The sequence below is a fragment of the Pteronotus mesoamericanus genome, unplaced genomic scaffold (assembly GCF_021234165.1).
Source record: "Pteronotus mesoamericanus isolate MK-2021 breed Mesoamerican mustached bat unplaced genomic scaffold, CSHL_Meso_final scaffold_85, whole genome shotgun sequence".
In the NCBI taxonomy this organism is placed as follows: domain Eukaryota; kingdom Metazoa; phylum Chordata; class Mammalia; order Chiroptera; family Mormoopidae; genus Pteronotus; species Pteronotus mesoamericanus.
Window position 1 is genome coordinate 79,472,255 of NW_026555329.1, and position 24,078 is coordinate 79,496,332.

Sequence of the window (24,078 nt, forward strand, 5' to 3'; positions counted from 1 at the left end):
GAGGGGATCTGAATTTCCTTGGAAAGTTAATTTTTATAATTCTATGATTAAAAAACGTAGGTAGTCGACTGCTGGATACTTCCATGGCCCTTAAACAGGGACATCATTAAATGAGACACTTCCAACTAGTTTCCTGGGCCAGCAAGGCTAGTTCTGCCAGTACACTACTATAATATTTCTACCAGTTTATTAAATGGTCCTTCCCCTAATAGGAACGTATTTAAGGTAAAGGTTTCACTCCTTTTTCAATCTTTGTCTTGAAAATGTTTTGGCTCGTGATGACATTTCACTGAAGCAATTTCACAGACTGAAGTTTTGTGCACTGTTTCAAGAAGATACCTATTTTCAGAAGTAGTTTAAGGTTGTTGTACTCATATTTTGTATTTCCAGCTTCTAATGTTTTTGTCCGTTCTTGCCGCTATACACACTCACTAGAGGGAAAGTTTGTCCCTAACGTTTGGACCTAGAAATGTGACAAGGGAGCAATTTAATTGGGTTTCAAGTTAAAAAAACAATCGAGGTTTTCACCTGCATCTTAGCTTTCCTTGTAGGCACACTGATTGTAGCATCTTCACTGGAATGGAATCAAAGAGAAATCTTTTCAGCAGGAATCATGTAAGCACATCAATTTATTTAGCAAGTTCCTACAAACTGCCCTCTATGAAAGCAACTATTGTTTATTAGTAAGTCTTACTATGCAATGTTCTCTGGAAAACACAAAATTAAGGGTTTTTTGTTGTTGTTGTTGTTCTATAATCCTTTGAAGGATGTAAGAGCTGCTGTTCCATCTTGTTTAAGTATTTTGTATATGTATATGACAAGACAATTTCAAAATCTAGTGTGTATCATATAATGTTGGCGGAAGTGGTCAAAAATCTTTTTGCTTGCAGCCAATCATTTTCTTTTACATTTTTAAAAAGATTTTATTTACTTTAGAGAGGAGAAGGAAGAGAAAGAAGGAGAGAAACCTCAATGTGTGGTTTCCTCTGGCACGCCCTCTACTGCAGACCTGGCGCCAAGCCCAGGCCTGTGCTCTGACTGGGAATCAAACTGGCAACCGTTTCGTTTGCAGGCTGGCACTCAGTCCGCTGAACCATGCCAGCCAGGGCAATTTTTTCTATTACACCTGTTAAAGCTATATCCGTTTCTGAATATAAAACTAAGGCGTATACACAAATTACAGTGTGCTTGTGCTCATAGCCTTCACCGTATTTGGTCCACAGTCAATGGTAATTGTATGCATTTCTCTTCGCTGCTTTTACGTTCCATAAACATTAATTGAAGTCAGCTTCACTCTGTGTGTAGGACCTAGGAAACTTTCATCAAGTAGGTAAAGCAGAAACATGGTTGAATTAATCATTATTCCTCTATGTTGTCAAACCTGAAAAATTGAATTTGATTTTTCATCCAAATGGCATATATACCATTCATTGTGGCAGTGTTATTTAATAATTTCATTAATCTTTTTGTACACACACAGCAAAATATAACTCAGGAAAAAGTTTTTAGAAATAAAGGACATCAGTATACAGAATTCATGGCTTGGGTATCTCAAAAAAATCATTTTTCTTCAACTGCTGAAAATGGCTATCAGTCGATAACAATTATTTCTCCAAGCTTTTAAAACAATTAGCCTTCGCAGATCCCAAACCATGAGGCATTGTCTCATTAAAAGCATTTTTGTAAAGTTAGTTGTTTAAAAAAAAAAATTGTATTTGGGGTGTCTCATTTTATCTAAACTTTCAACTTTTTTTCATGTTCTCTCTATATTTTTAATCATGTTTCAATCAAAGATGATTTATCATACATGTGTTATATAGTATATGAGTATTTTTTCCTTATGAAATTTTGAAGTAGCCATGTTAATGTTCTGCTTTTAATTTGTCCTCCTGATATGTAAAAAATTATGAAATAGGGATTTTCATTTTTGAGATTCACAGACTAAATGGAATTAAATAAATAATTAAACATCAGCTTCTAAAGACTGTTTTACATAGTGTTATGAATGCAATTGTACCAAATAATTCTAGAATTAAGATGTAACATAACCTTTATTGTTTTTCCCTGTGGTAATATTTATGTTTTTATAAACATCTGTAGGCTCAAAAAAGATATAACATTCTTCCTAAAGTTATCTGTATAACATTCTCTCAATACTCACATTAACTGTTCATATATTTATTTAACATTTTGAAAGTTCTCTTTTATGCCACAGAATCAAGACCTTTTGTAATCTTCAATAATTATTGTAGCATTTTACTTTTGCAATGTTAAAAGTACAATCATATACACCTCAACAGGCTGATAGCATTTCAACACATAAAGCCCATCATCAGATTCTGCACTTGAAGTTATCGCTAGAATTTGGAACCCCGAACCCGGAAAGTGGATATCCAGAGAGTAACAGTAACTCTGGGCAACATGCCGTGTTCCTGTGGCCGCAGGTCGATGCTCCGATGGGATACGAAGGAAACCTACCCAGTGGCAGTCATTACGCAAGTTCAGTCTAAGGTGCCAGAAAGGACATGGAGCACTCAGCTGTTCCACGTTGCAGAGGCCAAGGCTGAAGCCACAGCAGAATTTGGCCAAACACGGAGCTGGAAGCCCAAGGCCAATCTAGGCGAACGCAGTTCTCATCTAGGCGACTCTGCACACCGGGCAGCCGGGCAGTGACCGTGATTGTAGATGAAAATTTCTACGTGGTTACGGTCCACCTGGGCTGAAAGTATGCATGTTATTTTTAAATTTTTAAAAGTTTTATATTTATGTGATGTACATAGGTTGAAATCATTGTGTATTTTACCAGCAATGGCCACTGAAACTCAGAGATGGACACATTTACCTTTTCTTTTTGTCTGTCTCCAGTAACATTTATTATTCTCTTCCTGTGCTTCGCTTCACACATCCCTTGGCCTCAGATTTTCCTCTTTTTCTGTCTGCCCTGAAGTCTCTTTGGCTCTCTTTTCTGAAGCCTTATTACTCTCTTGGCCTGACCTTGGTTCTACTTGATGTCCCTGCAAAGTATTCAGCATAAAGCCAGCATACTAGGCAAAAATCATAGAGCATCAAAATTACCTTGAACATCCCTTCACTTGCTCCTAAAGTACAGCGCCTGTGGTTTTGTCCAACTCTGTACGGCAATTCTTAGACACAGCATTGCTTTAGGTATGGAAAATAAAGTTGCAAGGGTCCAGCTGATGGCAGATGGTGGAGGCAACATGCAAACATACGTCTTTCCCAGCGTGAAACTCAGGCTCTGCCCACTGCAGCTTGCTTCCTGGTGGTTAGGGCTTCCTGAAGGGAGCCAGAAAGCACCCCGGGGATCCTGGAGGCATTTAAAGTTGGGCCAGGAAGACCTAAAGCTTGGGGCAAGGTTCTTGTGCGGCCACATAGGGAAACGCCTTCCTTACCTGTGCAGAACACGGGGGCTGCCCTGGTGGTCGGGGGGAGGGTTAGGGAGCCAAGCTGGATCTTACAAAAATAGCTGCCTCTCTCCCGATGGAGGATTCCTTCTCTTCTGAAAGTGGGGCAGGCACACGCGTGGGACGGCTGCCATTTTCCCACCAGGTGTGTAGCTCACGGTGGGGTCTTTGAGGTGCCCACCTTCACAATAGCATGTGAGTGTCCAGTAAAAGGAATGATAAACCCAGAAACTTAACTAGGATGAAAACTGTAATTACTCAAGAAACCCCCCCCGCCTAGCAATTCCACTTCTGGGACTATATCCAGAGAAACCTGAAACATCAGTTCTAAAGGATATATGCCCATATATACACCCCTATGTTCATTGCAGCATTATTTACAATCGCCAAGATATGGAAGCAATCCAAGCATCCACCAACAGATGAGTGAATAAAAAGCTGTGATACATGTACACGATAGAGTACCACTCAGCCACAAAAAAGGAATGAAACCTTACCTTTTACAACAGCGTGGGTGGAACTGGAGGGTGTTTTGCTCAGTGAAAGAAGTCAGACAAAGACAAATCTAAAGAACAAAATTAAGAAAGAAAGAAAATAGGAACAGAGTCATAGATGCAGAGAACAGACTGACAGGTGACAGGAGGTAGGGGGGGCCGGGAGAGAAAGGGGAAGGGATTGCGAGCTACACGTTGGTAGTTACAGAACAGTCACGGGGGGGGGGGGAAGTACCGCACAGCGAATCGAGTCAATGATACTGTAATAACGGTGGATGGGCCCGCTGGGGGCTTGAAGCAGGGGGACCACCCTGTAAAGCACATGGGTTTCTAACGGCTATGCTGTACACCTGAAACTAATGCGGAATAATACTGAATGCAAACTGTAATTGAAAAATATACATTTATATAAAAACATGCCCCCAACTTTGAAGATGCAGTAGCTTCTTTGGGAGAAACAGCCACTGGCCACAGCGACAGTGGACATGTGGAGACAGCGCCGACCCGCTCCTTGGCAGGAAGAGAGGGCGCGCTCCAGGGGAGCTACGGCCACGCGGGGAAGGCGGGAGCCCTCTGGGCGCTCCTCAGGAGGCAGGGCCTCCGGTGGCTCGGAAGGCTCGCTGACGCTACCAGTGAAGGGCTGGGAGCGAACCCCACTGGGACAGAACAGAGGGCGCCGCAGAGCACACTGGGTACTGGGATCGGAAGGACTCCTGTAAGTTGGGAGGGAAGGGAGCAAAGTTAACGTGTCCTGAGAGGCCTGAATTATCATCTGAGAGGGGGGTAAAGATTTTGGTTAACCACGGGCTTATGGAGTTTCTAGTATAACCATGAAAAGAGAAGACATAGCATTTATATTTTCAAACTAGCAGCGGAGAATAATAACGTTATAAAGAAATCTCAATTCATCAAATAAAAATAGAGAAAAACATCTAAGTGATAAAACTGGAAGTACAAAATAAGGTGGTAGATGTGAATACAAATACATCAGCAATTACATTACAAGGAAATTAAATGCTCCATATTAAAAGGCAAAGATTGTCACATCGGGTTAAAACATCACTAACTATATTCTATTTACAAAAGACACATCTAAAACACAATTTTGATACCAAAACCGAACAAGGACAGTAAAAAAACACAAAAATGTACAGGCCAATCTGACTCATAATATAGGTACAAAATTAGATAAACTATGATCTAACTGAATACACAAGGGTGGGCAAAAGTAGGTTTAAAGTTGTTCATATGGAAAATAATAAATAATTATAATTAATAATTATAAATAAATAAACAATAATTAATAAATAACAATTTGTTAAAGGGCAAAAATAAACTAAGCCCTGGCCAGTTATCTCAGTGGGTTATAGCGTCATCCTGATGCACCAAGGTTGCAGGTTCGGTCCCCAGTTCAGGGCACATACAAGGATCAACCAATGAACGCATAACTAAGTGGAACAACAAATCAATGTCTCTCTCTCTCTCTTTCTCCCTTCCTCTCTCTAAAATCAATCAATAAATTTTTTTTAAAAAATAAACTGTTTTGCACACTCATAACCAGAAACCTAGTTTTGTCCCACCCCGTATAAAAATGATAGAATTTCATGAGCAAGTTGGATTTACATCTAGAATGCAAAGTGTGTTTAATTTTACGGAAAGCAATAAATGTTATTCATCATTTAATGGACTAAAGGAGAAAGAATATATGATTATCTCAATAGCTTAAAAAGGGGGGTTTTGATAAAATTCTGTATCCATCCATGATAATTTTATTTTTGCAAACTAGAAGGAAAATTCCTTAATTTGGTAAAGACCATTCACAAGAAGTATAGTCCACAACATATACTTAATGATGAAATATTGAAAGCTTTTCATTTGAAATCAGAATGAGACAATATCTAGTCAACACCTTTATTCAACATAATGCTGGAGGTCCTAGTCAGTACAATAAAGAAAAGGAAATAAAATATATAAGGATTGGATTAAAGAAATACAATGTTTAAATTTTTTTAGATGCTACAATCACATACATAAGGAATCTAGCCGTGACTGGCATGGCTCAATGGACTAAACGCCAGCCTGTGAACCAAAGGGTTGCCGGCCAAAGGGTTGCTGGTTCGAGTCCCAATCAGGGCATGTGCCTGAGTTTTCAACCAGTTCTCTAGTTGGAGCTCAGGGGTAACCAATTGATGTATCTCTCATACACTGATGTTTCTCTCCCTTTCTTTCTACCTCCCTTCCCCTCTCTCTAAAAATAAATAAATAAATTTAAAAAAAGAAATCTAAAAGAATCAACAAATAAATTACTAGAATTAATGAGTGTTTAGCAAGATTACTAGCATAAACCATACATTCTCTTGCTGCCTTTAACTTGGCAAAACTACCACCTTTAAAATGATACCCTATACCCTAGCCCTGGCTGGTCTGGCTCAGCTGGTTGAGCATCATCCTGCAAAGGGAAAGGTCGCTGGTTTGATTCCCTATCAGGGCACCAAACCAATGTTTCTCTCCCTCTCTTTCTCCCCTCCTTCCCCCATCTCTGAAATAATAAATAAAAATAAAAATAAAATAAATGGTACCCTAGATATTTCTGCATGTAAATTTTGAAAGTCTAATAAATATCTTTACCCTCCTCCCAAATTACATTTAACTCTTATGATCCCATTCCTTAGATGTTATTGTTAACCAGTATTTTAGTTCTATCTCTCTTTTTTTTTTTTTCACAGCAAAGTGAATTTTAACATCTCCCTGATGGAGGAGAGGAGGTCAAACCGCACATTTTTGGAGACCAACCTACTAAAGGTGGTGTGGCACTTTGGTACAGAAAGGATTTGGTCCAGTATCTCACTGGCTCAGGATGACAAAAGGCATGTCCCATAAAAAGTTAGCCCAGTTGCTCTGGGCTGGGGCACAAGGTAAATAGGGAGGTGGTCTGGGACAGAAGGGCAGAGCACGGGGTGGGCTCAGGTTCTTGTGGACAGAGGCAGTTGGTCCTGGGTGGATGTGGGGGCAGCCCAGGGCAGCCACGGGCTCGGGCTGGGTACAGGCTGTTTTGTTGACCTTCATCTGCACAGCCCGCCAGCTCGCTGCTCTGGAATCATTGCTGGATCTCCCTCTGGGCCTCCTCCTCCAAGCTGCTGGCGAGGATGACGTTCCTGCTGATGTGGAGCTGAAGTCTCCTTGAACAGTGCAGCGGGCAGCCTCAGCTGAGTCACCGTGTCCTACCATGGCTTGTGATAGTCAGGCCACAGTGGGGCCTTCCAGACCATGGCCACCACAGGGCCAGAGCTCAGGTGTCTGATGTGGGCTGGGTAGAAGGGCTTCCTCTGAGGGTCTCGGTAGGGCTCAGCAAGGACACTCTCGGGCACGCGAGTTGGGATGCACAAGCCGGCTGGGGGCCCAGGTGGACCTCACAACAGCCTTGGCAGCACCACACGCCCTAAGAGACCGCTCGCGGTTCCTGGCCCGCGGTGCCGGCTGAACCCTGGAGGAGCGTACCAGCTAGTATTTTCTTTCAAAAAAGCTTTGTAAATTAGACATTGATATTGTGTTATATGGTCAATGATTTTTAGATTTATTTACAGATCTTACAATTTCCTTGTTCAACTTTCCTTCTTGTAACTTCGATGTTTCGTCTGGGATCATTTTTCTTTTCTCGAAAGTATTTTTTAAAATTCTCTTTAGCGAGAGTCTGTTGGTGGTAAACTCTCAGCTTTTGTCTGTTCTGGAAGAACAGTTTAGCTGGGAATAGAATTCAGAGCTGACTCTTATTTCCTCTCAACACATGGAACTTGTCACTGCGCCACCTTCTGGCTTCCTTTGCGATGTTGACCAGCAGTCCAGCCACGGTTCCTTTGCAGGCGATCTCAGACTTCTCTCTGGCTACATGTGAAGGCCAAGTCCTTGGCCTCAGCCAGGAGGTCACATTGCCATTGGAGAGCAGGGGACCAGGTGAGGGGAGCGGGGGAAGCTCAGAGGAGCTGGACAAACACATCACCTGAGCGGAGCAGCCCTGCGCTGGGTGGGAAGGGCCCCCTCTGCTTCTTCACCCTTTGCAGGGAGACTCAGAGAGTAGGTTGAGCAGGAGGAGAGAAAAGTGGAACTCCCCTGTGACCTCTGGAGACTAAAATGCTAGGGGGCACCCAGATTTGAACTGGGGACCTCTTGATCTGCAGTCAAATGCTCTACCCCTGAGCTATACCCCCTGCCACACCAGTGAGGCCCCATAAACACCCTTTCCCCGTGCAGCCACACCCAGAGCTCCTGCCCCAGATGGCCCTTGCGCGTGGCTTGGCTGAGCTGCCAGACCTGCTTTGCTGCTAACTCATCCCCCGACACTGGAAGGAGCGACAGGTCCCTTCCTCCCGCAGCTCCGCAGCCTCCACACCGGGAGACCCGGAGCAGGGCAGCAACCTGGGGAGCGCCCCTGACGGCCAGAAGGACCTACGGTCACTCCTATGTAGGGGTTTTTGTGCTGAACACCTGAAAACAGGCTCAAAGTCCCCATGGCCGGACCCAGCATGGAGCCCCTCAGAGACAGGACACACACGACTGGATACAGGTCAGAGGTCTCTGCACAAGGCCACACGCGAGGGCGCAGCTGACCGCTCTCCTGTGCCCCAAATCTGCACACAGTCAACCCTTTCACTGCTGAGGGAGGTGGGGAAGTGTCTGAAAATGGCAGAAGAGATGACAGTCCCTAGGCTCCAGGTCCCCCTTTCCCTGCTCTGCTCGGTGATGCTGGGGCAGGGCCTTGGGAAACCCCGCTTCTCCTTTGCCGGGTGCTCCCTGGTCGATCTGCCCACAGGGCGCCAGAGGGAGAGGGGCGGGTGGAGCAGGAAGGAGCACTGGTTCCTTCCCGCCTGCTTTGGATTCCAAAGTGTCACCTGGTCGCCCTCCCAGCAGGACCGGTGACTGCCGCGTGCAGGGCGGTGCTCTCAGGGCCGGCTCCGTCCTGACTCTTCAGGGACAGCGGCCCCTCCTCAGACATCTGAGTCCCTGATCCCCCGAGATGCTCCCCACGCTTGTAGGATTTAACAAGTTCGCCCCCTTCTGTGTGTCCCGCAGGCCTGGAGGGGTGGCTGCTTTGGCGGGAACGACCGGTGTGACACTGAGCCTTCCCTTTCTGCCCTTTCAGTGCTCGTTCCTGGCTGTTGTGGGTTGAACTGTGTGCCCTCAAAAGATACGTTGGACTCCTAGCCCCCAGGGTGCAGGCATGTGTCCTTATTTGGAGAGGGCTGTCAAAGACGGAGCTGGTCCTGGCCGCGTAGCTCAGCTGGTCAGAGCATCGTCCTGATGCGCCAAGGTTGCGTGTTCAATCCCCAGTCAGGCACACACAAGAATCAGCCAGTGAATGCATCGCTAGTGCAACAGCTAATTGGTGTTTCTCTCTCTCTCTCTCTCTATTTCCTCTATCTAAAATTCATAATAAAAAAGGTGGAATTTGTTACTATGAGATCACCATGGAGTAGCATGGGTCTTTAATCCAACGTGGCGGGTGTCCTAAGAAGAGAAGAGACTCGCAGGCAGAAGACGGCATGTGACAACAGATGCAGAGGCCAGGTGATGTATCTAAAGCCAACAAAGGCCAAGGGTCACCAGCAAACACTGGGAGCTGGACAGAGGCCAGGAAGGACCCTGCTCTAGAGCCCTGGGAGAAATCACTACCAGTCAGACACCTTGGTTTCAGGCTCTGCCCTCCAGCACAGTGAGGCGATAAATCTCTGTTGTCTATGTCCCCCGCGCTGTGTTACTTTGTTTCAGCAGCTATAGGACATTCACAGGCTGGTTAGCAATCACTTCCATTGCATTCTGTTAAAGGAAATGGCTCAGCTTTTGTCTCTGGACTGGACTCTGGATGATACTGAAGTTGGTACCATTGGGGTCTCAGGAAACAGATCCTCTAAGGTGGCATTGGGGATGGATTTGGTCTTGTCCTTGGTATTCAAGGCCGTGCCCAGAGCCTGTCTGGACCCTGAGTCAGAAGGGATGGACGCAAAGACACTGTTTCATCTGCCGCCTCCTGTATGGGGACTAGAGTATGGTCTCCATGGGACTGACTGTGTCAGTTCAGCTCAAGGAGGAGGAAAAAAGGTCCTCAAAGGGGGCACCCGGATTTGAACCGGGGACCTCTTGATCTGCAGTCAAATGCTCTACCCCTGAGCTATACCCCCTCTTATTAACAATGATGTATCATTAATAAACTTCTTTACACTTCCACTCACACGTAGGCTGTTGATTCTGACTCAGCAGCAAGCTGCTAGTCCTGCTCAACTGTGTACGCACCTCTTACACCATAACAACATTCTTTTCCAAAAAGGCACCATCCCTTGTTAGAACCAGCTTGGAAGATCTTCACTGAAAGTTCCTTTACCAGACTCAAAAGGTGGGCCTCTTAGTGTGCTCTACTCAAGAAACAGAGGTGGCTGCCACAAGGCAGTTTTACTTACTTTCCTTAAGTCAAGGAGACAGGGGATTCACATGCAAAACTCTGCCTTCTGGAGCTATTTGGTCAATTACATGTTGATTTCCTCTTTGCAGTTGGCTACTTTTGTGTGGTTGAGTTCCCCTCAGCTCATTCTGTTTATTGCCTGCATGTGCAAAATACTCAGCTCTATTTTAACATTTAGCAAGAAATGACATTTAGAACTGCCCAGATGTAGCGAAGCTGGACCTATCTGACAGCTCCACTTGAGACAACACAGGTAGAGGAAGATGCCCAGAGGCAAGTGAACCTTCACTGAGCAAAGACTGGACTGTTCATGGCCGGCTTTTCAGGGAAATCACTTTCAAGGAACCCCCAGGTTCCTCATCTGTTTAAGGCATTTGAACTTCAGTTATTTCAGCTTTGCGTCCTGTGTACCGCGCCCTTGCTGCCCGTTCCTCCTCCCTGTCTTTCCTTTAGCCATCCCCTCCATTCCAGACGACATAAACTTTCTAAACTGTGTCTTTGGATTTCTCTCTTGTCACCAAATGAATCCCTCTCTTTCTTGTGCTTTCTTGAGAGTTTCTAGGTCAGTTGCCTCAGGATCGATGGCCAAGGACTCTGTCTTAGTTGGATACAAAGTAAACCCACACCTAGCAACTTCCATGACAAACTTTATCTTGCAGTCTCAGGGGCTCGGGAATCTGGGGGCAGCTTTGCCGGGCGGCTAGGGTTCAGCGGCTCGGGGGCTCGCAGCTGCGCTGTCCGCGGGGCCCCTCACTGGAAGGTTTGTCCCCTCGCCCGCTGTAGGAGAGGGGACTCGGTTGGGCGCGGCCGTTGGCAGGAGGCTTCCGTTCCTGGTCACAGGGGCCTCTCCACATTCAATCTCATTTAAAAACAGCCCCACAGACACACCCAGAGCGGTGTTTGGCCACAAACCCAAGCGCCACGTGGCCCAGTCAGGTTCACACACAAAATCGACGATCACTTGTGGTAAGCGTGCGTTTAGTTTGGTAAGAGTTCGTCACATTATTTTCCAGAGTGGCTGTGCCATTTTCATCCTGCCTGCTTTATATGAGTGATTGGTTTTTTCCGAATCCTGCCCAGCATTCGCTATCATCACCTTTTTATCTCAGGCCACTGACGAGAGCATAGTGACAGCTCATCGAGCTTTCAGTTTGCACTTCCCTGATTGTGATGTTGGGGACCACTCTTCAAGTGCTTATTTGCCATCCATACATCCTCTTCGGTGAAACGTCTGTCCCCGTCTTTGGTCAATTTTCTAATTGTATTTTTTGTTATTGTTGAATTTTGATATTTTCTATATGTTCTAGGTACAAGTCCCCCTATTTAATTCTTTTATGTTCACATCTGAGTATCAAAAAACAACATTCAGTATTCTGAGTATGTTTTTAGAACTCAAACGGCTGAATGTGCAGCTCTGCGTCTTAAGTGCTTCTGCACGTGACATCACGTGTTTCAGAGCGATCTGCGTCGCTCCTGCGTCTGGTACATTGGACTTGTAGGACTCAGGAGGTAATAAGAAAAGCAACCTCCTCGTTCCCGCTCATTGCTGTCCCGTTAAACTTTCTCGGTGAAGTTTTTCTCTCCTCCAAGTGACTTTAATGACCGTTCTAGGTAGCAGAAAGCCCGGGGGCTGCAGTCTGCCTTCAGCAATCAAAATGCCCCGTCCCACGCACTAATCAGGACTCCGAAATTGACTTCAGCTTCTGTCCTCCCCGAGAAGTGGGAGCGCCGGGACGTGGTCCTTCGTCTCCCTGTCCCCGCCGGGCGTCCGAGGCTGGCAGGGAGGCGGGGAGAAGGGCGGGAAGCAGGAGAGGAAGGAGACGCGGAGGCTCTCACTGGGCGGGTGCCGTGGTGACACAGGCTCCTTCTCTCCTGGCTCGCGAGTGTGTGGGATCACTCGTGGGGCGTTTCCCAGGACGTCCGAGGCCTGCGCTGGGACAGCCGACCCTCGCGTGGCCTGGCCGCGCATCTTCCTCCTGGCTTTCCGGGATCTGTGTCACAGACTCTCTCTGTGTGGGTCCCCGACCCCGTCCTCTTGCGGAGAGTGTGCCCTTGCTCCAAAATGGCTCTCTCCGCGTGGCCCAGGGAACCCGCGTGTGCCTTTTATTGCCACCCGCTCTGGTAACACCTGCTGATTCCCACGAGTGGCCTGGCCCCTCTCCGCCTGCAGGGCCGGCCACGCCTCACTGCAGACCCCAGGCGCAGGCCGCGGGACCGAGCCCCGCAGCGCACTCCGCGAAGCCCCTTCCCGAGGCTCAGTGTCGGGGGAGAGAGCCCCAACTCTTCCTCTCCAGCGGAGGGGTCCTCGCAGCGCAGCGCGGACAGGGAAGGGTGTCTCCGCAGTCCGCGCCGACCTCCAGCACCCTGGCACCCAGACCTGGCGGCGGGGGCGTAGTCTGATGATCAGACGTGACTTTGAGGCTTGCGTAGGGCGCTCTGTCTCGCTCCTGCCTTTGGTGCCTGTACCTGTTTTATCTTGGACCCTCTACCTTTAACTGCTTTATTTTACTGCACTATAGGAGTGCAAAAGCTGTATTTCTCTATCCCACTATTAATGGACATACTAGAATGTCTCCTGTTTTATTTTGCAAACGATGCTGCAGCAAACATCCGTGTACACGTCTCCTGATGCACGTGTGCCGCAGTTTCTCCGGGGCTCCTCCCGGACATGAGATTCCTGGATCTTGTGCACACTCTCAATGTTGCTATTACAGTGTCATGTGATTTTTGTACTTTATGATTTATACTGCCAAAATTTTCTCCATAGTGAGTGTACCAATTGTACTCCCTTTGTGAGCAGGTGAAAATACCATTTCTTCTCACGAACTCTTGATCTAGTTAAGTCTCCATGTTTGCCAAGTTTTGGGAGGGGAGTGAAGATGGTGCCTTTGTATTGTTTTAATTAATTTTCATTTCCCTGGTTTTTAACAAAACTGAGCATCTTTTCATATGTCTAGTTGTTATAAAAAACCTCTTCTGTGAGTTGCAACCTGTCTTTGTCCATTTTTCCGTTGGGTTAACTGTTTCTTTCTGAATAGAAATTCTTTAAAAAATAATTTAAAATGTTTAAATTGAAGTAAAAACCATGCAGCATTTACCGTCTTAGCCACGTTGAGGGGGGCGCTCAGCAGTGTTAAGTGTACCCACAATGCTCTGCAACAGACCTATAGAGCCTTTCCATCCTGCTTTCATTCTGCAAAAGCCGTTCTCCATCCTGTCTTGGTGGCAAAATTCAGAGTCTCTTGTTCACGGAAATTTTTTGTCACATGGAAATTTAAATTTTGGTAAGATCACATTCATCTGTTACAGTTTGTGATTTGGGGGCTGTGTAAAAAAATCCTTTCCTGGGTCCCGCATGTGTGTGTTACAGACGGGTGTTCGTGGCGCCCCCAAATTAGCATGTTGAGGTGGGTGATTGCGGGGTGACGGCCGCAGGGTAGAACCCCAAGAACAGGATCAGTGCCCCTGTGAAGTCGGCCCCACAGCCCTTGCTCGTGTCTTTGGGCACGTGAGGACACAGCAGGAAGCAGCGGTCCCCGGACCAGGAAACGGGTCGCCAGCAGTCACAGGCTGTGCTGGCAGCTTGATCAGGCACTTTCTAGACTTTAGGCTCTGAGAAGTAACTTTCTATTGTATAAGCCACCCCATCTGCTACTCTGTTTTTTTGTCAAAGGGATAAAATATGGCCCCATCACTAGGGTCCCGAGGTGGTCCCACTATAGGGACCACGTATTGGAGCTAGTGGGGCCATGTGGCTGCACCCGGCTGCCCTGGCCGCGGCCGCGGACTCTCCAGTGGAGCCTCTGTAAAGACCTGTGGTGTCAACGCCTGCCCTTTTTCAGAACTGGTAAGATGTTTTACTCAGTTGATGAGTTACTCTGTTTTCACCTTGAGTTCCATTACCAGGAAGCTCAGAGATAGCCTTTGTATTCATCCCTAGTAACTTCTCCTAACCAGGGCTTATGAATATTTATTTACCTCCTCTCCGAAACATTCAGACCTTGCTTTTTCTTTTTCCTTCCGTTGTTAAAACTGGGGTAAAATACACATAACATTTCTCAGCGTGCAGCTCAGTGGTGTTAAGTAATTCATGATGCTGTGCGACTGCTCCCACCATCCACCTCCAGAAATTTGTCATCTTCCCAGACCCAAGCCCTGTCCCCATTGATCAATGACTTCCCATCCTCAGATCCCCAGGCCCTGGCACCCACGATTCTTTCTGTCTCTATGACTTGGATACGTCAGCCCTTGGCTTTTCATACTTGCTCGATCACTTGGACTTTTTATTGCGTCTTTTATTGCAGGTTGCCTCAGATCCTATTTTTCTGAAGCAAGCTTGGTATAAACAAATAAAATCAGGTTGGTAGTCATTAGGCACCAGGGAAACACAGAGAAAGCCTAGGACAGGCTGCCTCTACCCCTCTGGCAAGTGAATGTGATGGAGGAGGTAAAAATAAAGGCATGAGGAGGGTCACAAGAGAGACACATCAGTCTCTACCACGTGTTGGAAATTCACATCCCCCAGCCTGGGCCAGTGGGGTAGCAAGGAGCTCCACATGCCCTGGAGTAAAAGTCACATGACATAGGAGGCGCCTGGATTTGCACAGGGACCCCTTGATCTGTAGCCAAATGCCCTAGCCCTGAGCTGTACCCCGGATGCTTTCATACTTGCAGTCTTTCCTAAGCTCTGCTCTCACCATCCCGCGTCCCCCTGGGGCACTGCGTGAGCTGCTGCTCTGGGCACTCATCTCCCTGCCTGTCGGCAGCAGCTCCCTTTCCTCGGGGTCTGTGCGCCTGTGTCTACCTGAACGGCCCTCTTCTCGGAGCTCCCCTCACCTCCCCCCTCGCTGTAGCTGTGACGGTGATTACTGCTGGCTAAGGAGGAATTCTACCGTTCTCTCAATGTCTGCGATGTTTCCTTTCTGCCCTTCTCTCTCCCTCTCCCTCTTTCCCTTTCTCTTTCTTTCCCTTTTTTGCTCCCTTTCTCTTTCCCTTTCTCCCCCCCTTTCCCTTTCTCTCTCTCTTTCTCTCCCTCTTTCCTTTTCTCTCTCCCTCCCTCTCTCCCTCCACCTCCCACTCTCTGTTTGGGCTGCCCAGCCCAGGGACCAAGGCCTGGGACCCACCCGCAGCTCCCAGCAGCCTGGCTTACCCCAGGGGAGGCGCCTGGCTCAGGCGGCTGCAGCCCCAACTTTCTGGAGGAAGAGGAGTGGGCAGGGATCAACCTAGATGTTAGCGTCACTAGAGGCCTGGGCCTGGACACCAAGCCCTTGCTCCGACCTCAAAGGTTCTCCTGCTTCACACTCGCACAGTCTCTCACCCCGAGCTCCATTGCACTATTTGAGGCTCTCTTACTCGTGTAGTACTGTACTATGGGGTAAGATTCCTGCTCTTTATTTTAGGTTATTCTGAAGGGAGGCTGGCCTACCCCGATGGAGGAGGGCAGCTCTTTGGCCAAGGGTGTCCGGGGAGCTGTGACCCTGCTAGAACCTGCACACACGCTCTCGAGGCCCATTTATAGGAGAAGGTGGGTTTGTCAAGCCGCTGGGACTCCATGAGGCGCGGCATGTGGCAGTCTGCCTTTCCTTAAAAAAAAAGGAGTGTGGGCAAGCCAATGATTCCCCACCCCAGGACTCTAAAGACCTTGATGACCACGAACACCCCTCTCCGCCCAGCCTCAGATTATTTCCCTGGGAGCGATTCCTAAAAGCGAACATTCCAGGCGCAAGGCCATCACTGTGAGCTGTGGCTGTGGCTGTGGCTCAGGGCCGCGGTCCTCGGTGGTGACTCAGTGCTGGTGGGTCTCCTGGGCTCGCCCCTTCACTTCTTCATCCCCTCCCCCCTGCCCCCCCGGCCCCTGTGCTCCTGCCACGTTACAATGTTCACTTGGCCCCTCACTGGAGTGTTAACGATCAGCTTCAGAAAAGCATCCAAAAATCCGGAACTGGCACAGCCATCAAGGTAGGGAGCGTGGCTCCCAGGCTCACAGCCCCAGACCCTGAATCTGGATGCAACCTGCGTTGATCTGACTCGCAAGGCCTCCCTCAGCTGACTCTCCAAGACAACACTTAAGCCAGAAAGCCCTCCCGGTTACCCGGGAAACCAAATGAGCTATCAGAGGGTTGCTTATGGTTGCAGCCAGAGCAAATGGAATTGGAATTGAATCCTCTTGAGGGTATTTTCTCAGGCCCAGAAAATTTTTATGAGCTATTCCTGTTCCAAAATACTGGCCGTTCTCGAGAGCCCGGAACTCTCCCATGCACAGAGCTGGGAATCTCAGCGTCCTCGCTCCTTCCAGGTCACTGAGTCCTGTCACTCCGTGCCCTGACCACACGCATCCCTTCAGCTCCAACTAATGTCTCGGCTCTGTGACCTGCCTGCTTCCTATGCACAAATCTCCGTCCACCAATTGAGTGGTTGAAGGTGTGGAACTTAATATTTCTGCAAACCAACTTGACCTCAGATTTGTGTCCCATTCTGCTAAGTGGCAGAAATGTAACAACCCAACCCTGGGGCGAGCCCACAATTTCCCCCGTGTCACAGCTGAGTTCTGAAGGGACGTTCTGGATGCCGCAGTGCGGGGTTGGGGGGGCACCTGGTCCTCCACGTCCTCTTGGTCACATTGTGAGTGCGGGACCCTCTGATCTCACAGTGGTGCTCCCAGCATCTCCTGCTCGGTTGCCGGGCGATGGCCAGCCGCGCCCATGCGGTGCGGGCTCGTCCCACGTGGCCGTCCCATTCTGGGACAGTGTTTCCTGCTCTGGTGCGAGCCTTACTCCCAGTCGCCCAGCACTCAGCTTGTTGGAATGTGAAAGCTGAGGACTGAGTGGGCGTTCTACAGGGCGGTCCCTTCCCTGGGGGGTTACAGGCAGACGACCCCCCCTGGCTGCACGGGGGAGGGCTGGGCGGGGCAGCCCGGGGCGCGTAGTGACCCCCTCTGTTACGCTCCGCCGCACCTGAACTGCGAGAAGACCCCTCCGTCTCCCCGCCCCCTCCCTGACCCCGTTCTTCCCGGCCTTCCGGGCGGCTGCCACAGGCCGCCCTGTGGCTGTCACTAAACACTTGCCAAGAGTTGTCTCCTTTTGTCTTCACGTCGCGCCCCGAAAGGGGCAATGATTGTCCCCAGTTTACAGGGGGAGAAGCTCCGAGAAATTCGGAACCCTTGACAGTCAACTTCCAGAACTAAAACTTGCGACCACGTGGCAGGAGTTCTTTCTAAAACACAGATCGAATCGGGTCCCGTCTGTGAGGCGGCGCTAGACAAACATCGGCCAATTCCTTCCTGTCTGGCTGTCCTTCTCCGATATTCGGGAGAGAACAGTTCATCGCCCTTGGCGCAAGGCTGCCTGGTTATGATGCAGTTAGTTCGGTCACAGCTCACTCTTACGGTCCTGGGAGAAGCCGCTCTGAGGGTTTCTGCTGGTAAACACGTCTTTCCACGTCACTTCCCAGGGCCAGTCCTACACTGCGTGCCGATTCTAGTTTCACTTTTACAGGGTGATAGTGCCCTCTGGTTTCACCCCAAATGTGAATGAAAGTGGGATTCCCTTGGAGACGCTGGAGGCAAGCGCGGTGCCCCGCCACGCCCAAGGGAGGAGCCCCCCGGCCCAGCAGCTGGTGCCTGCCGAGGCGGCCGCATTTGTCACCGAGCCCCGCGTTGCTAGTGACAATGCTAATGTGCCAGAAACCTCCGCGACAGGCTCTGCGTGTGCGCCTCGCCTTCTCCTCGCTGCTCAGCAAAGCGGCTCCTGGAGGTGTCAGCCTGTCTCCGGGGCGCTGAGACCAACGAGAAGTTTCCCCCCTCAAACGCCAAATCAGTTTCTTACGGTAAAATGCAAAACCAAATCTGAACCAGAAAGTGAAAGCAGTGTTTTATAATTAGCATAGTCTCCTTTGTGGTCTGTAAAAATATGTATCTATGAGAAAGCCAGCTTTTTCTCCTTGTACTATGGAAAATCTCAAATACATAAAAATGCTGTTGTCTCTCCAGTATGCGGGTCCGGGTTCTCCAGAGAAACAGAACCAAATACACACACACACACACACACACACACACAATTTTATATAACTGATTGTATATAGATACCATTTAACCAATTCTATAAATTGGCATAACTATATATGATTTCATATAACTGATTATATACATATATAATTTATATAACCAATTATATATACATTTGTATAACTTTTTATCATTTTATATAACTGACTATATACACATATAACTTATATAACCAATTATATAAATTATATCTTTGAGAGAAAGAGAGAGAATAAGGACTTGGCTCGCATGCCCGCGGCGGCCGCGGCGGCCCGAGCCCGCTGGCCGCGGCGCAGCCCAGGACGGCGGAGGTGAGGCTCAGATCAGGGCCTCGAGGCCGAGGACCAGGGCGGATGGATGGCGAGGCTCCCGTCCGAGGCAGGAGACCGCGCCTGGGCGCCACACACAGGCAGAGAGCGAGCTCTCCCTGCCCCCGCCTTTCTGTTCTGTTCGGCCCTCCCTGCAGTGGACGGCACCAGCCAGTCTCGCCCAGAAACACCCTCCCAAACACGCCCCCAGACAATGTCTAACCAAGCGCCTGCGCGCCCTCCTCACGATTAGCCGCTGCGCCCAGGCGGCGTTACCCTCAGGACACGTTCCCCCGTCCACGCCCGTCGCGCGGCTTGAGCCGCACCGGCGATATCGCTTATTACATCCACTCTTTCATTAAGAGTTGCAACCGGTTTTATTCTAATTCCCGATCTATATCGACTCAGTTTTTTTCATAGGCTATTTGGTGCCGTTGGAATATAGTTAATACAGAAAGTGTAAAACAAATGCTTGGTTCTTTCCGTTTCTTTGTGAGTTTTGTTTATGCAAGAAGTTTTAACTTTGTATAAACAAAGGCAGAACCACCCCGCCCTAGTCCCCCAGGAGGTACAGACACTCGAAGTCCCTGCAGGCCATCTGTAGACCGATGGCAGGCGCGATCAGGGAAGGTACCCATACCGGCTACGCAGAGACACATCACCAGGAAGCCCGGCAGAGTAAATGGAAATTTGTGGTAATTTCAGGGGGCACCCAGATTTGAACTGGGGACCTCTTGATCTGCAGTCAAACGCTCTACCCCTGAGCACACCCCCTGCTGGAGTGAATGGGCCACCGCCAGGACTTCTCCACTGGGTAGCCACACCCAGGACACCTGTAATGACTATGACACCTGATGTTCACTGAGCACTTACGATGTGTGAGGTATACTGTTCTAAGCGCTTCACATACATGAATTTAAAAATGATTTGCGGTAGTGCTGCCTGGACCGCCACCACCGTCACCACCCTCATCACTGATGACAGGGACACAGGGAACTGAAGCAACTTGCCCCCAGTCACAAAGAGGAAGTGATGGAATCAAGAACTCAGAGACCACCGCTCATCCTGCTTCAACGCAGCTGACCTCTGAGGATGGGTGTTGGGGCTTTGCTGCCTCAGGGCCAGCCCCTCCCCTGCCCTGGGACCACCAGCAGCCTCTCCCCCTTTCATAATGGGGTTGCCCAGAAAAGCGGAGAGGGGACTGTAGCCAGAGCCTTGTGAGGACCCGACAGAAGCTTCTGGAAGTCACAGCATGCAAACTGAGGTGTTCTAAGTTTGTGAATTCATTCGCTTTTGTGTGATAATGTCTTTGCGTGGCACGGAATCGAAAATGTACAAACTAGCATGCAGAAAAAAACGAAGACTTCTTATTGTGGTGATCATTTTGCAATACATACATATACGAAATCATTATGTTGTACATCCAAACTTCTACAATGTTACACATCAATTATATCACCATAAAACTGAAAAAAAAAACCCAACCCAACAAAGTAAAAAGAAATCACTTCAGTCTAGTTAACATTCAGGAGAACTTGGAGGGCCTAATCTCTGAGCAACTTTCAAATACATAACACAGCATCGTTAACTAGAGTCAGCCTGTTGTACTTCACATCCCAGGAGTTACTTATCTTAGAATTTTAGACCTGCCTTGGTTTCCTCTCTTGTAAGTGGTGACTATTGATGAAAACACCCATCTTGTAGGCCTCCTGTGAGGATGAAATAAGAGTCGAAAGGCATCTCTCAACAGAGGGCACAGAGTCAGGAGGGAAGAGCAACCAGGGTGCAGCAGGACAGGGTGGGTCCCAATTTTACTCTAGAGGAGACCAGGGAGCCACCCAGACTAGGGAAGGCTGGTGGGAGCCTGAAGTCTTGGCAAAAGTGAGGCACAGGGGGCACCCAGATTTGAACTGGGGACCTCTTGATCTGCAGTCAAATGCTCTACCCCTGAGCTATACCCCCAGCTGTGAGGTCTTCTTTACTCACACCTTTATACTTACACAGCCACACCCGGACCCTATAAACCATCACAGCTGCTGAGTCTTCCGCTTCATGTCTCACTGTCATTCCAAACTGGTTTTTCTCATGGGAATCCCAACCCACTTTCTTCCCCAAGAGTCGGTGATGATTTGGTTATAATCCTTTGCTCACAGCAGGAGACAGCAGGGGTCCAGGGAGGTGGTCTGGAGCCCTTCCCCACAGCAACCCTGGGGTCTGAGGGCCTGGCCCCCCTTGTGGCCTCGTCCGTCCTCCATCCATCCTCTCTGCCCTCCTCTCTCATTCGTCGCGTCCTTCCTCTTCCCACTATTCTCTGACGTCACTCCCTGCCCTCCCTGCCGCCTGCTCTCCTCACCCAACCACCCTTAGTCCTTTATCTAGTTCAAGTCTGTCTTTTTTTAAACTGACCCCTTACCTGAGACATAAATGGAAGACAGGCTTCATCCACAAAAGGTGGAGCGTTTACTCCCCCAAACAAAACAGAGGTCGGAAGCTGAGAAAACTGACAATAACAGAGCAGCCTTGGAGGACTTGTCCTAGTAAATATCAGGCCATCTACTAAAACACCAGACTGAGAACAGCCCCCCGGACCGAGCCCCTGGAAGGCAGACCTGGAGGCTCACCCCAGTGTATGTGCAGATTTAATGAAAGGCAGGCATGACCTACCTGCTCGGCGGCCCCTGCCACCGGCCTGCTGGCGTCGCGGGGCGTCGCCGAGGCCCCTGCGTTTGCCTTGTTTGCTCCATGGCATAGAGGTGAGGGCTGGGAATCAATAGGGCGATTATGGGGGACTCCTTCAACTTTCTTCTTTATACTCCTCAACAGTCTCCAAAGTTTCTGCATAAAATGAGCTACTTTCAAAATCAGAAAAATCAGTAAATACTACAAATTTAAGCATATTCCCCTCCTAGGAATGACAAGCAGTACCACTTCCTATTGACATAATTAGTAAGCGATTGCTTCATGAAGGAAAGCATCTGTGGAATGCTCGTTTGAGAAATGTGCACGATAATTTACATAGAACTCATTCAAGCTTTTGAAGGAATAATTATTTCCATTTCTGCAGATGAGGACACAGCCTCATAGCTTCATCTGCCATCTGGTTCCCCTCCGGGTTAGGATGTGCATCAACCTATAATGTGTGTCAATCTAAGGTAATAAATACTCAGATACGTTGAGTATTTACTATGTCGGAGGCACCGCATGGACCTCTGCCACCCAGGAACCCTTTGAAGTTGGTGAAACTCTTGTCTCCCATGTAGTAGCCAAGGTTACCCCGCCTCCTTTTTATAGATGAAGAAACAGACACTCCGAGGCTTAAGTAACTTTCATTCTTTCATCAAACAGTAAGCACTCACTGCAACCCAGGTTCTGTGGGAGTCACCGAGGGCTCAGCAGTGAACAAGGCAAACCAACACGGTCCCTGCCCTCATGGAGCTTCTGTCCGAGAGGTGAAGGGAACAGGCATGCAAACAACCACGTGAACGAGACCATCGCAGACACTGGAAAACATGTGCGGAAAATAAAGCAGGGTGGTGTGATGAAAGATGGGTGAGTGACACATGGTGCTCAAGAAGTGACACGTTGAGCTGAAGGCTGACTAATAAGAACCCAGTGTGTACAAATTTGGATGCAGAACATTCCAGGCTGTGGGTAGAATGATCACCCAGGTTTTAAGGCAGAACTAGCTAGGCAGGATCGTGACGCTTAAACAGCACCAGTGTGGCCGAAGGACAGGGACAGAGCAGGACAGAATCAAGCAGAGGGGTGGCAGGTCACAGTGCATAGGGCTTTATAGGCAGTAGGTTTTATTTCATTGCCATGTCAGGAAGGGTGGAGCCTGGACTGAATGCAGGCCCGTGTCCTTCCATGTACACGGGCTTTCCTCATGGGCTCTCTGCAGAGGACTTGACCCAGAACCTGTCATCTCTGGCCTGTCCTATCGTGACAGGCTCCCTGAGGCAGTCCTTAAGCCTCCTTGGCCATGAATTTAGGTTTGCTATTGTTTATCCAGTCATCATGTTCTGTCCCCATGGGGGCGCCATTCTAGCCAAGGAGGCACGTGGGAGTGTGACATACTGTGACTCAGATATTTCTTCAATAAAGCATTGTGGTACGTGCCGTGAGCCCACACAACAGGGCAGGGTGACCCTAGTCTGTGGGGTTTGGGAGAGCTTCTCTGAGTAAGTGACATTCCCACAACATCTTGCGGGAGGAAGGGAAATGAGCGGGTTAGCCCAGGAGGGCCAGGCAGTGTGGGTGGAGCCTGAGCTAGACCTGTGGCAAGAGGGCCAGGGCACTGGGGTCAGGGACACGGCCTCCTGTGGGTTGCATAGTGTCTTCCCACTTAGGCCCTCCCAGGATCCTCAGAATGTGACCCTTCTTGAAAATAGGGTCATAGCAGATGTAATGAACTAAATGAAGATGAAGTCATACCGGAGGTGGTGCAATATGCAATATGACTGTTGTCCTTATAAAAAGAGACACAGAGATAGAGACCCACAAGGAGAAAGCCAGGTGACAGGGGAAGCAGACACGGGAGTGATGTGTCTCCAAGTCAAGGGACGCCAAAGATGACTGGCCCCCACGAGAAGCTGGGTGAGAGGCGGTGAACAGATTCTCCCTCAAAACCTCCAGTGAGAACCAACCCTGATGTTACCTTGATTCGGGACCTCTGGCCAATAAATTTCTGTTGTGTATGACCATCCAGGCGGTGGTACTTTGCAACAACAGCCACAGGAAGTTAACTAATATCCTAATACCCAGCCCAAGGTAGGGCTGGAAGGCAGGCAGAGCCTGGGGGGCCCTCAGGATATTCTGGATTTTACCCCCAAGTCTCAGCGTCCACCCCACCCCTCCCCCTCAGGAGGCCACCTTCCCAATTTTCATCTCTGCCTGCAGGTACCCACCAAAGAACAAGTGTGAACTGGGGACCTTCTGGAGACGGGTTTGGCAATACGCATCAAAAGCCTTAAAAAAAAAAGTCCACACTCTTTGACTGGGCAAGTCCACCTCTTGGACATAACTTGACAACCACATGAAAATGTTTCAAGAACCTGCAGAGGTCCGGGGCTCTTCTCAAGGCCCGTCCACCTGCACATGGTGTAAATGCATCTGCCACTAACTTAAGTAACCAGAGCTTGAGGACAGTCGTTAAAATGAACTGCTACCCAGGAAAGGGTTTTTTGAACCTTGACTCTCGGGTAAATTCCAGAGATCCTCCCTTCATGGTCCCCTCGCATTGCTTTGTACCCTTGTCCTCCGCAGTGGCTTTGCGCCTTCGGGGTGGGGCTCGTTTTAGCTCTGTCGCACGCTGCGCAGCCCTGAGGCCCGCCCTTTGTGTCCGCACCACCTGGTTCCCAGC

At 48.8% G+C, this 24,078-nt stretch overlaps 4 non-coding genes and 1 pseudogene across 4 annotated transcripts; all 5 read right to left on the reverse strand.

The window, feature by feature from the left end:
* Positions 1 to 6,800: 6,800 nt before the first annotated feature.
* On the reverse strand, positions 6,801 to 15,067 carry LOC129063279 (nucleoside diphosphate kinase, mitochondrial-like; annotated as a pseudogene).
* TRNAC-GCA (transfer RNA cysteine (anticodon GCA)) lies at positions 8,050 to 8,121 on the reverse strand. Its single transcript has one exon. It is a non-coding gene; the product is annotated as a tRNA-Cys (tRNA).
* TRNAC-GCA (transfer RNA cysteine (anticodon GCA)) lies at positions 10,018 to 10,089 on the reverse strand. The gene has a single exon. It is a non-coding gene; the product is annotated as a tRNA-Cys (tRNA).
* Positions 15,068 to 19,417: 4,350 nt separating the features above from the next.
* TRNAC-GCA (transfer RNA cysteine (anticodon GCA)) lies at positions 19,418 to 19,492 on the reverse strand. Its single transcript has one exon. It is a non-coding gene; the product is annotated as a tRNA-Cys (tRNA).
* A 1,114-nt stretch (positions 19,493 to 20,606) lies between these two features.
* Positions 20,607 to 20,678, reverse strand: TRNAC-GCA (transfer RNA cysteine (anticodon GCA)). The gene has a single exon. It is a non-coding gene; the product is annotated as a tRNA-Cys (tRNA).
* Positions 20,679 to 24,078: the final 3,400 nt, after the last annotated feature.